Raw genomic sequence first — 8,927 nt, forward strand, 5'->3', positions numbered from 1 at the left:
TTTTATTCATCTTACTTGGTCGAAGATAAATGTCAACAACTAAAAGAGATGATTAAAAAAATTAATGAATTTCATATAATATGGGCAGGAAAATAAATAAAAACGAAAAGTAAAAATATATTTAATTTTTCTTCAAGAATTATCAATTCAAAAAGTCAAAGTGTGCAATTTCAGTAAGTTTCAACTTCCAAGTAGGTAATCAATATATCGTTTAACAAACTTTCAATATATTCAACATCAAAGTAGTTAAACAACTTCTAATTAGGATAGAGGGAGCAACTTCGACATATGTTGGGCGATTGTTGACTCACCTCGACAACACCGATAACATGTCGAGTTCTGTGAGCCAACTCAATAACCGGTTGAGGAGAGAAAGTCTCTCTTCTTTCTTTCTTCTTCACTACTCAGCACCCCACCCTATACTCTTTCCAACTCTGCAAAACTTTGCTTCACCAACTTTAGGGGTGTTTGGGATTGTTTTTCATGCTAAAAAGTTATGTTGACAAAAATCATTTTTGATTTTTTGGCTTTTTATAAAAGATAGTTTTAAAATGTGTTTGTTTCATTTTTCACTTTTCAAAAGCTAAAAACCCAAAATTTGCAAAAAGTCACAAATTAATGATTTTTCAAAAGTTTATTTTTGTTGTTGCCAAAAAGTTGTTTTAAAAAAACTTTTTAAAATGTCCAAACATCTTTTTTAACTTTTATTTTTTTAGAAAAAGCTAAAAATTCTAAAAAACCATTTTAAAAGATTTTCACACCCTCTTAATTGCTATTTGGATATATTTCCACTATAAGAAGTTCTAAAAATCATTTTAAAAGATTTTCACACCATCTAAAAATCGTTACGACCAATTTTTAATGACTAAAAAATTTGGTTCTTAACATTATCTTTTAGTCGCCGTATATTAAATCGTCATAAATTTTTGGTAGTGTTATACATTTATTGACCAAATAAATTAAGTGATCACTTTATTGAAGACTTGATGACTAAAAATAATTATCATTGAATTTTCAAACCCACCAAACTTTCATCTAGAAATATCATGACAACATTATTGTGGTTATTGAATTACAAAATGCAAGGAATTTCATAACCATAAAACAATGGTCACTAAGGTTGTGCGGAGTGTGGGGGAAAGGCGTACGGGAAATGAACTCGCACCTTGGAACACTACACTGAGGGTGCGGGAAGGAGGTGATGGGAATGCTCCCCGCATTCTCTCCTCCTCTGATTGGTCAGACATTATTTATTTATTTATTTAATATTTATTAAATTATATATCTATTAAAAATTATAAAAAATATATCAAAACTCATTGGTTTTAATTTCCTACAAAATAAGTATATAATATTCGTAAAAAATATATTTTTTTAAAAAGGTAAAAAAAATGTAGTAAAAGATAGTGAAAGATGATAATTTTCCGCATTTTTGTGAGGGAAAGAAGAGTGAGGGAATATCTGATGTGACACCAAAAAAGTGAAGGATGTTTCCTATACACTAGGGATGAAAGTGGGTCTAAACCCGGATCGGATGGACCCGGACCCGGAAACCCGGAATCAGTTAACGGGATTTTGTAGAACCGGAAACCAGACCGGTATATAGGAACCGGTTCCGGTTCGGTTCCGGGTATGGTTCCGGGTAAAGTGGGTCTAGAACCGGAAAACCTATAAACATCAAAGTGGGTAGGTTGGAACCGAATAAAGGGGGTTTAGAACTGGAAAAACCGGAATTTTGTGGTAATTACTTACTACTTAGTGGGTTGAACTTTGAAAATTTTCATATTGATATCCCGACTTTGGGGGATTGTAACTCATTGAATATGAAACCAAAATTAACAAAATTATAGTCTAAAATCATGTACAAACTCTAAAATAAACTCTGGAAATAACTGCATGTCAATCCGAATTTAAACGAATGTGATATGCACGTGTTCACATTTTCACATAATACAGAATACAAAAACAAATAGCTGAAAAGTTGAAAATTTTCAGTTTTGATATCCCGACTTCGGAGGACTGTAAATCATTGAATGTTAAACCAAAAATGACAAAATTATAGTCTAAAATCATGTACAAACTGTAAACTACAAGTTGGAAAAAAACCATATGTCAATCCGACTTAAAAAAAAAAATTAGATATGCATGTTTTAAAACTTTCACCAAATACAAAAAAACTGAAAAATTAAAAACTTCCAGCTTTGATATATCGACCTTGGGAGACTGTAAGTCAATGAATATAAAACTGAAAATGGCAAATTTATAGTCTAAAATCATGTACAAACTCTAAACTACATGTTGGAAAAAACCGTATGTCAATCGGAGCTGAAACGAATGAGATATGCATCTTTTAAACGTTTCACAAAAAAACAGTTCCGGGCCTAAAAGTGGTTCCGGTTCCGGTTTTTAGACCCTGTTTACCCAGACCCAATGGACCCAAACTCGGATTACCCGGAACCCGGATAAAGCCAATTTTTAAATCCGGAACCGGAACCGGTTCTATATATTCCGGTTCCGGTCTGATTCCGGTTCCGGTCCGATTCCGATTCCGGTTCCGGTCCGATTTTCCGGTTCTAAATCTCATCCTACTATACACATCCTTTAATGGGTGTCGTTTTGCAAAAATCACTAGAGAATAGGGTTTCAAATGGTGTGGCATCAATGATGTTAATTATACAAAAGTGGGTGAACCATTAGACTTTGCAGCTAAATGGGGACAATGCCCGAAAAAACGGGATACCTTACTTACTATATGTTGTTGTGATATGCTCTAGTGGATTTGGAAGGCGAAAAATGATAGGATTTTCAAGCAATGTATCGTGAATCCTACAAATGTGGCTAACAACATCATGTCGATTGTGTTTACTGGGTTAAAATTAGAAAGGGGGGGGGGGGGGGGGTTGAATATATTAAAATGATTGCCCTTAATTTAATTGTATTTTATTTTTTTGGAAATAAAGGGATTAAATAGATTGATCAGAGTATCTTTTTGGGATAATAAAGGGATAACAAAGGGCTAAATATATATTAAAATGATTGCCTTAATATATTAAAATGACTTGGGAAGGTAATTAATTTTTCGGTAACTTCATATCTGGGTAACTATCTTTTTTTGTACTTATCTAGGTAACAAACTTGTTGGAAGTGTTCACATATAATCATTATGACCGGCTGTAGCATTTTACATCCTAGACGTGAACACTTTCTACAAATTCGTTACCTAGATGTGTACAAAAAAATAGTTACCCAAATATGAACAAAACGAAAAGTAATAGTAAATTACACGAATGGTCTCTATGGTTTGGGGAAATTTGTGTTTTTGGTCCCTAACTTATTTTTTTTTAACTCGGATGGTCTCTACTGTTTATTTTAGTTGTGCGTTTGGTCATTGTCTTACCTAAAAAGACTATTGTGCCTTTATTAATTTATTTTTTAATTATTTTTCTTATTTATGTATTTATTTTTTATATATTTAAAAAAAATTAATAGACCTCATATATTTGTATCCCCTCATCTTTAGTGCTCAATAATATTTGATTTAATAGTTGACACAACCCCTTGTTGTTTGAAAAACCCTCCACTTCAATTGGTATTTTTTTTTCACGAAAAGCAGAAGAGAGATAACAAATCCAATGTTTCACTAAGATTTCGAATAGTGGTCCCGAATTCAAGTTGATTCTATTTTGCTTCTTCCTCAGAGAAAGATGATCAAACAATTCCCAATCATGGTCCTTGCGAATCGGATCATTCTTATAATATACATTGTCTCTTCATCTTTAGTGGGTGAGGATATACAAATATATGAGGTTTATTAACTTTTTTTAAATATATAAAAATAAATACATAAATAAGAAAATTAATTATAAAATAAATTAATAAGGGGACAATAGTCTTTTTAGGTAAAACATGAACCAAACGCGCAATAAAAATAAACAGTGGGGACCATCCGAGTTAAAAAAAAAAAAAAGCTACGGACCAAAAACACAAATTCCCTCAAACCACAGGGACCATTCGTGTAATTTTTACTCTTACTTTTCGTTTTGTTCATATTTGGGTAACTATTTTTTTTGTACACATCTAAGTAACAAATTTATAGAAAGTATTCACATCTAGAATGTAACCTGTTACAGCCGGTCATCATGGTCATATATAAACATTTCCAACAAGTTTATTACCCAGATGTAAACTTATTTAAAAGTTAATTATCTTCTCAAATCATTTTACCTATCTTTTCTTTCCTAAACTTGTAAATTGTTTCTGTTGTTTTCTGTTCCTTTCCCTTGCTTCTTGTTCTTTTGATTTTTTACCCTTTTTGTTTCTTACTAGTTTGGCTCTCTTAATATATTTGCATTTTCTAAAAGAAAAGTATTTTTGTATATGAGTTCGGGAAGAATAGTAACAATAATTAATGGTCATCGGATAGGAGAGTTGACAATTATAAAAATTATGATCATTAATAGTTGTCATTACATTTGCGTTTAATAATAAAAAAATAATGATCATTGTTTTGGTGATTTATTCGTAAAACATAATCATCATTGTATTTGACACTTAATTATCAAAAATAATAATCATTAAATTAAAAACTTAATCACCAACAATAATTATCACCATATTTAAAATAATTGCCCTTAATTTAATTTAATTTTATTTTTTGAAAACGATAAATATATTAAAACGGTGGGTGAGTATTAAAAAAGAAAAAAAAAAGTTACTAGAGTAGTTAATGAAATTACATATGAGAAAAGAAGATATTCATTCGCCTTGATTATACATTCCACATTTGTCTCTACACTTAATCCGTAAATATACTACAGATTTAATACGATCATCCCAAACAGCCCCAACATCAGGTGAGACAGGAATCGCTGAAATACCCTCTTGTTACGAAATCTACGAAATCTACATAAGCTTCACTTAATCCGTAAATATACTACAGATTCAAATAGTTTTATTATTTTAGAATTTTAAAAGTTGACAAACAACATTTGATCTTCTATCAACCCAAAAGTAAGTAGAGTTTTAAATAATAATATAATTTATTTAGTCTTAAAACTAGAATATGCTTTGACTAAATAAATGACGTTTTTTAATGACATAGGATTATTATTATTATTATTATTATACGCTATTGATTCTTATTTTAATCTTTAAAAACCAACCATTATACTTATGTATTATCCGGAATGTGTTTGGTATTTTATTTTAAACATTAAAAATACTTTTAAATAAAATGATTTATTGACTTAAAGTCGCCAGAAAATAAGATTTTTTAATAAATATTTGGATTAATCTTTGTAGTAAAAAAAAGTTAATAAGTCAATGAATTATTTTTAAAAAAAATACTTGTCTTAGCTTATAAATATGTTAAAGAGTATTTGCCTTTTACAACCAAAAAAGTTGTAAAAGATTCCAAAAAAATTAAAATTCTTAATATATTCAAATCTTCCTTTTAAATGTTGATAAAAAATTATCTTTAAGTTTTTTCATATAACCAAACATTAAATTTTCAAAAAACCATTTTTTTATTTTTTTTTATAAAATGAAATCACATAACAATGGTAAAATTCCCTTTGACTCGGTGCGTAGACAAGTGGGTAATGGGACTGCTACAAAATTCTCGTTGGATGCTTTGTTGGGTGATGTGATATTGAGTGACAGGTTGCCAAGATTGTTCGCTTTAGCTTCTAATGGTGATGCGTATATCTCTGAGTATTGAGTATTGGTCAGGTAATGCTAGGATGGTTATGTGGGGGAGATCAATAGTTAGTGGGATGTTGCAGTCGCATCTTCACCAACTTATGGAGATGTTGGATTCTTTTCAGCCTTCAGATAGGCATGACTCTTTAAGATGGGTTATCGGGACGGAGGATTTTGTTTACCGTGAAGGCTGCTAGACATAGATTGGATCTCGTGACTCTCCCACTAGTGGTGTTGCTACTAATGGAATAAGTTACTTTCCATAAAAATTAATATTTTTATTTGGAGACTTTTGCTTAACCGGTTGCCGACACATTATAATTTTGATTATAGAGGTATTGAATTGCCTTCACTCTTATTTCCTTGTTGTGGGAAGGTGCTTGAAGAAGTGGTTCATTTTAGGGATGAGCATTGGAATTGGCCCAGTCCGGGAACCGAACTTGATGGCAAATAGAAACCGAATTCGACCATCGGTTCTACTAGTTCTTCAATGTTGAAACTGATCCTCGAGAAATAACAACATATTTTGAGAAATATTTCGGTTACGGTTTCGGTTTTTTCCGGTTCTACCGGTTTCGGTTCCTACCTGTTCCCAGTTTCAAAAACCCACAAGAATATCGTCCTGGTCCCGACCTGATCAGTTCTATCCGGTTCCGGTTTCGACATCGGTTCCGGTTCCGGGCGGTTCCCCAGTCCAAATGCTCATCCCTAGTTCATTTATTTTTGAAGTGTTCTTTAGCAACAAAACTTTGGAATAAGTCGACGACTTGGTTAGATACTTAGGGGTTGTTTGGCAAGATCTGAATTTTTAAGAGGTCTAAATTTCTAAGATGATCATATATGAATTTTAAACATGTTGTTTGGTAAGAACCTCTGAATTTTTGTGCTGAATTGTATGCTAATATGGATCACATTACAAAAATTGATGTTAACAGATCTACATACAAATGCAATAATCCAAATAAACTTAAAAACTGCAACAATAAACATTAGGAAAATGAACACTGAAAACTGCATCCATTATCACCCCCTTCTTGATAGCATCTATATAGAATCCTTGGTTGTTATCCTTCTTGACAGTTTTTATCATCCAAAGTTTTTTTTCTGCAAAAAGATTCAATACAAAGAAATTTTAATAAATCATAAGTTGAAACAATTACATTCAGGCATTTCATCAAATGGTTCATATGCAAGTAAAATAAACATGGGAAAGAAGCCACATCTCATCAAAATCAAATCATATTTCAAACCAAACAAATAAATTCAGCAACATAACCATAAATTAAACAATTTTTAGAACCGACTACAAGCATTTCAGCAAGTTTTACAACCGATTTCAAGGAAATTTCATCGGTTTCAACAAGAAAAACAAAAGAAAACATGAGATTATAAAGAAGAATACCGATTTCAGAAGATTAGATGTGTTGCACCTGTGCGAAGTACTGTATGACGGGTGTACTCAACGGCGAAGGTGTGCGGTGACCTGTGCGACGCCGACGCCAGTCCTTTGACGTCCAAGATGCAACGTTGGAGATGCAAGGATGGAGTAGCAGCTGGAGGCGACGATGACGACCCTGACTGGGAGGATCGGAGACGACACCGGCAACGGAGATGGAATGGAGGAACGAAGCTTCTATGGATGGAGGAATTGACAGTATGCGTCGATTAGAAAAAAAGGAGGTGGCGTGCTGATGAGAAGAGTAGAAAGGCGTGAATTAGGGCTGTTACGTCATTTTTTTCTAACTTGGATACAAGTCTAAAAAATTAAGAGCCTTTTATCCGATGCAGATGTATTTTTTTAAGAGGTTACCAAACGAGCTTCATCTGAACTTTTAAGATCTTACCTCTTAATTTTTCAATCAAGAGACAAACAAATGGAGCCTTAGATTTATTGATTCCGAGTTTTCATTCTATTGAAGATGTGTATGTTTGGATTGATGATCACGTGTTAACAGATGCTCGAAGATCTGTCATTGAGGTCACATGTGCTTCATTGATTTGGGTTCTTTGGACATATCAGAATCCACAAGTGTTTGGGAATAACAAGTAAGAGTTCATGTTTGATTCTATTGTTTCTTTTTCATATAATTGGCTTTCTAATAGGAACCATAAAATTAAGAAAACCTCTAGTGGGTGGATGCAGAATCCGCTCATGAACTAATTGATTTGTTTTTTTTTTCTAGCTTATGGCTCGTCTTTTATATATACACTACAGTTCAAAAAAAAATGAAATCTCAAAAACTCATGAAATATATTTTTTACAAACCTACTTTCACAACCCAATATCTTCGCCTCGTTGTATTTATTTATTTATTTTTATTTTTTTTATAGATATTTCATCTTTAATATTCTTCATCACGTAGTTCTACAAGAATTTTCACCTGTTTCAATATAAAAAACTATGAATTTTACATACAGACATAATAATATAGGGATGAGAATGGGTCCAAACTCGGACTGGTAGACCCGGACCCGGAAAATCCGGGAACCGGTAAACGAGATTTTTTAGGACCGAAAACCGGATCAGAACATATGAACCGGTTCCGGTTCAGTTCCGGGTAAAGTGGGTCTAGAACCGAAAAACCCAGAAATATCAAAGTGGGTCGAATGGAATCGGGTAAAGTGGGTTTAAAACTGAAAAACCCGGAGAACCGGGTAAAGTGGGTCGAATGCATGTTTTAAAATTTCACAAAATACAAAAATAAAGTTGAGAAAAAAATTTCGCAGCTTTGATATCCCAACTTTGGGAGACTATAAATCAATGAATATGAAACCAAAAATGACAAAATTATAGTCTAAAATCATATACAAACTCTATACTACACTTTAGAAAAAAAACCGCATGCTATTCCGACTTCAAACGAATTAAATATGTATGTTTTAAATCTATCACGAAATACAAAGAAAGCTGAAAAACATAAAATTTTCAGCTTTGATATCCCGACTTTGAGAGGCTATAAGTCAATGAATAAACACCCAAAATAACAAAATTATTGTCTAAAATCATATACAATCTATAAACTACACTATGGAAAAACCTCATGTCAATCTGACTTCAAACGAATGAAATATGTATGTCTTAAAACTATCACAGAATATAAAAAAAGCTGAAAAACATAAAATTTTCAGCTTTGATATCCCAACTTTGAGAGACTATAAGTCAATGAATATAAACCCAAAAATGACAAAATTATAGTTTAAAATCATGTAGGAACTATAAACTATAC

The 8,927-nt window shown here is 32.1% G+C and overlaps 1 long non-coding RNA gene across 1 annotated transcript; it reads right to left on the reverse strand.

Annotated features, from left to right (window-relative positions):
- Nucleotides 1-6,541: 6,541 nt before the first annotated feature.
- Nucleotides 6,542-8,396, reverse strand: LOC111911108 (uncharacterized). The gene is made up of 2 exons (XR_002856773.3): nucleotides 7,103-8,396; nucleotides 6,542-6,804 (listed from the first exon to the last, which is right to left on the reverse strand). It is a non-coding gene; the product is annotated as an uncharacterized LOC111911108 (long non-coding RNA).
- Between the last annotated feature and the right edge of the window lie 531 nt (nucleotides 8,397-8,927).

Source organism: Lactuca sativa, chromosome 8 (assembly GCF_002870075.4).
Source record: "Lactuca sativa cultivar Salinas chromosome 8, Lsat_Salinas_v11, whole genome shotgun sequence".
NCBI lineage: Eukaryota > Viridiplantae > Streptophyta > Magnoliopsida > Asterales > Asteraceae > Lactuca > Lactuca sativa.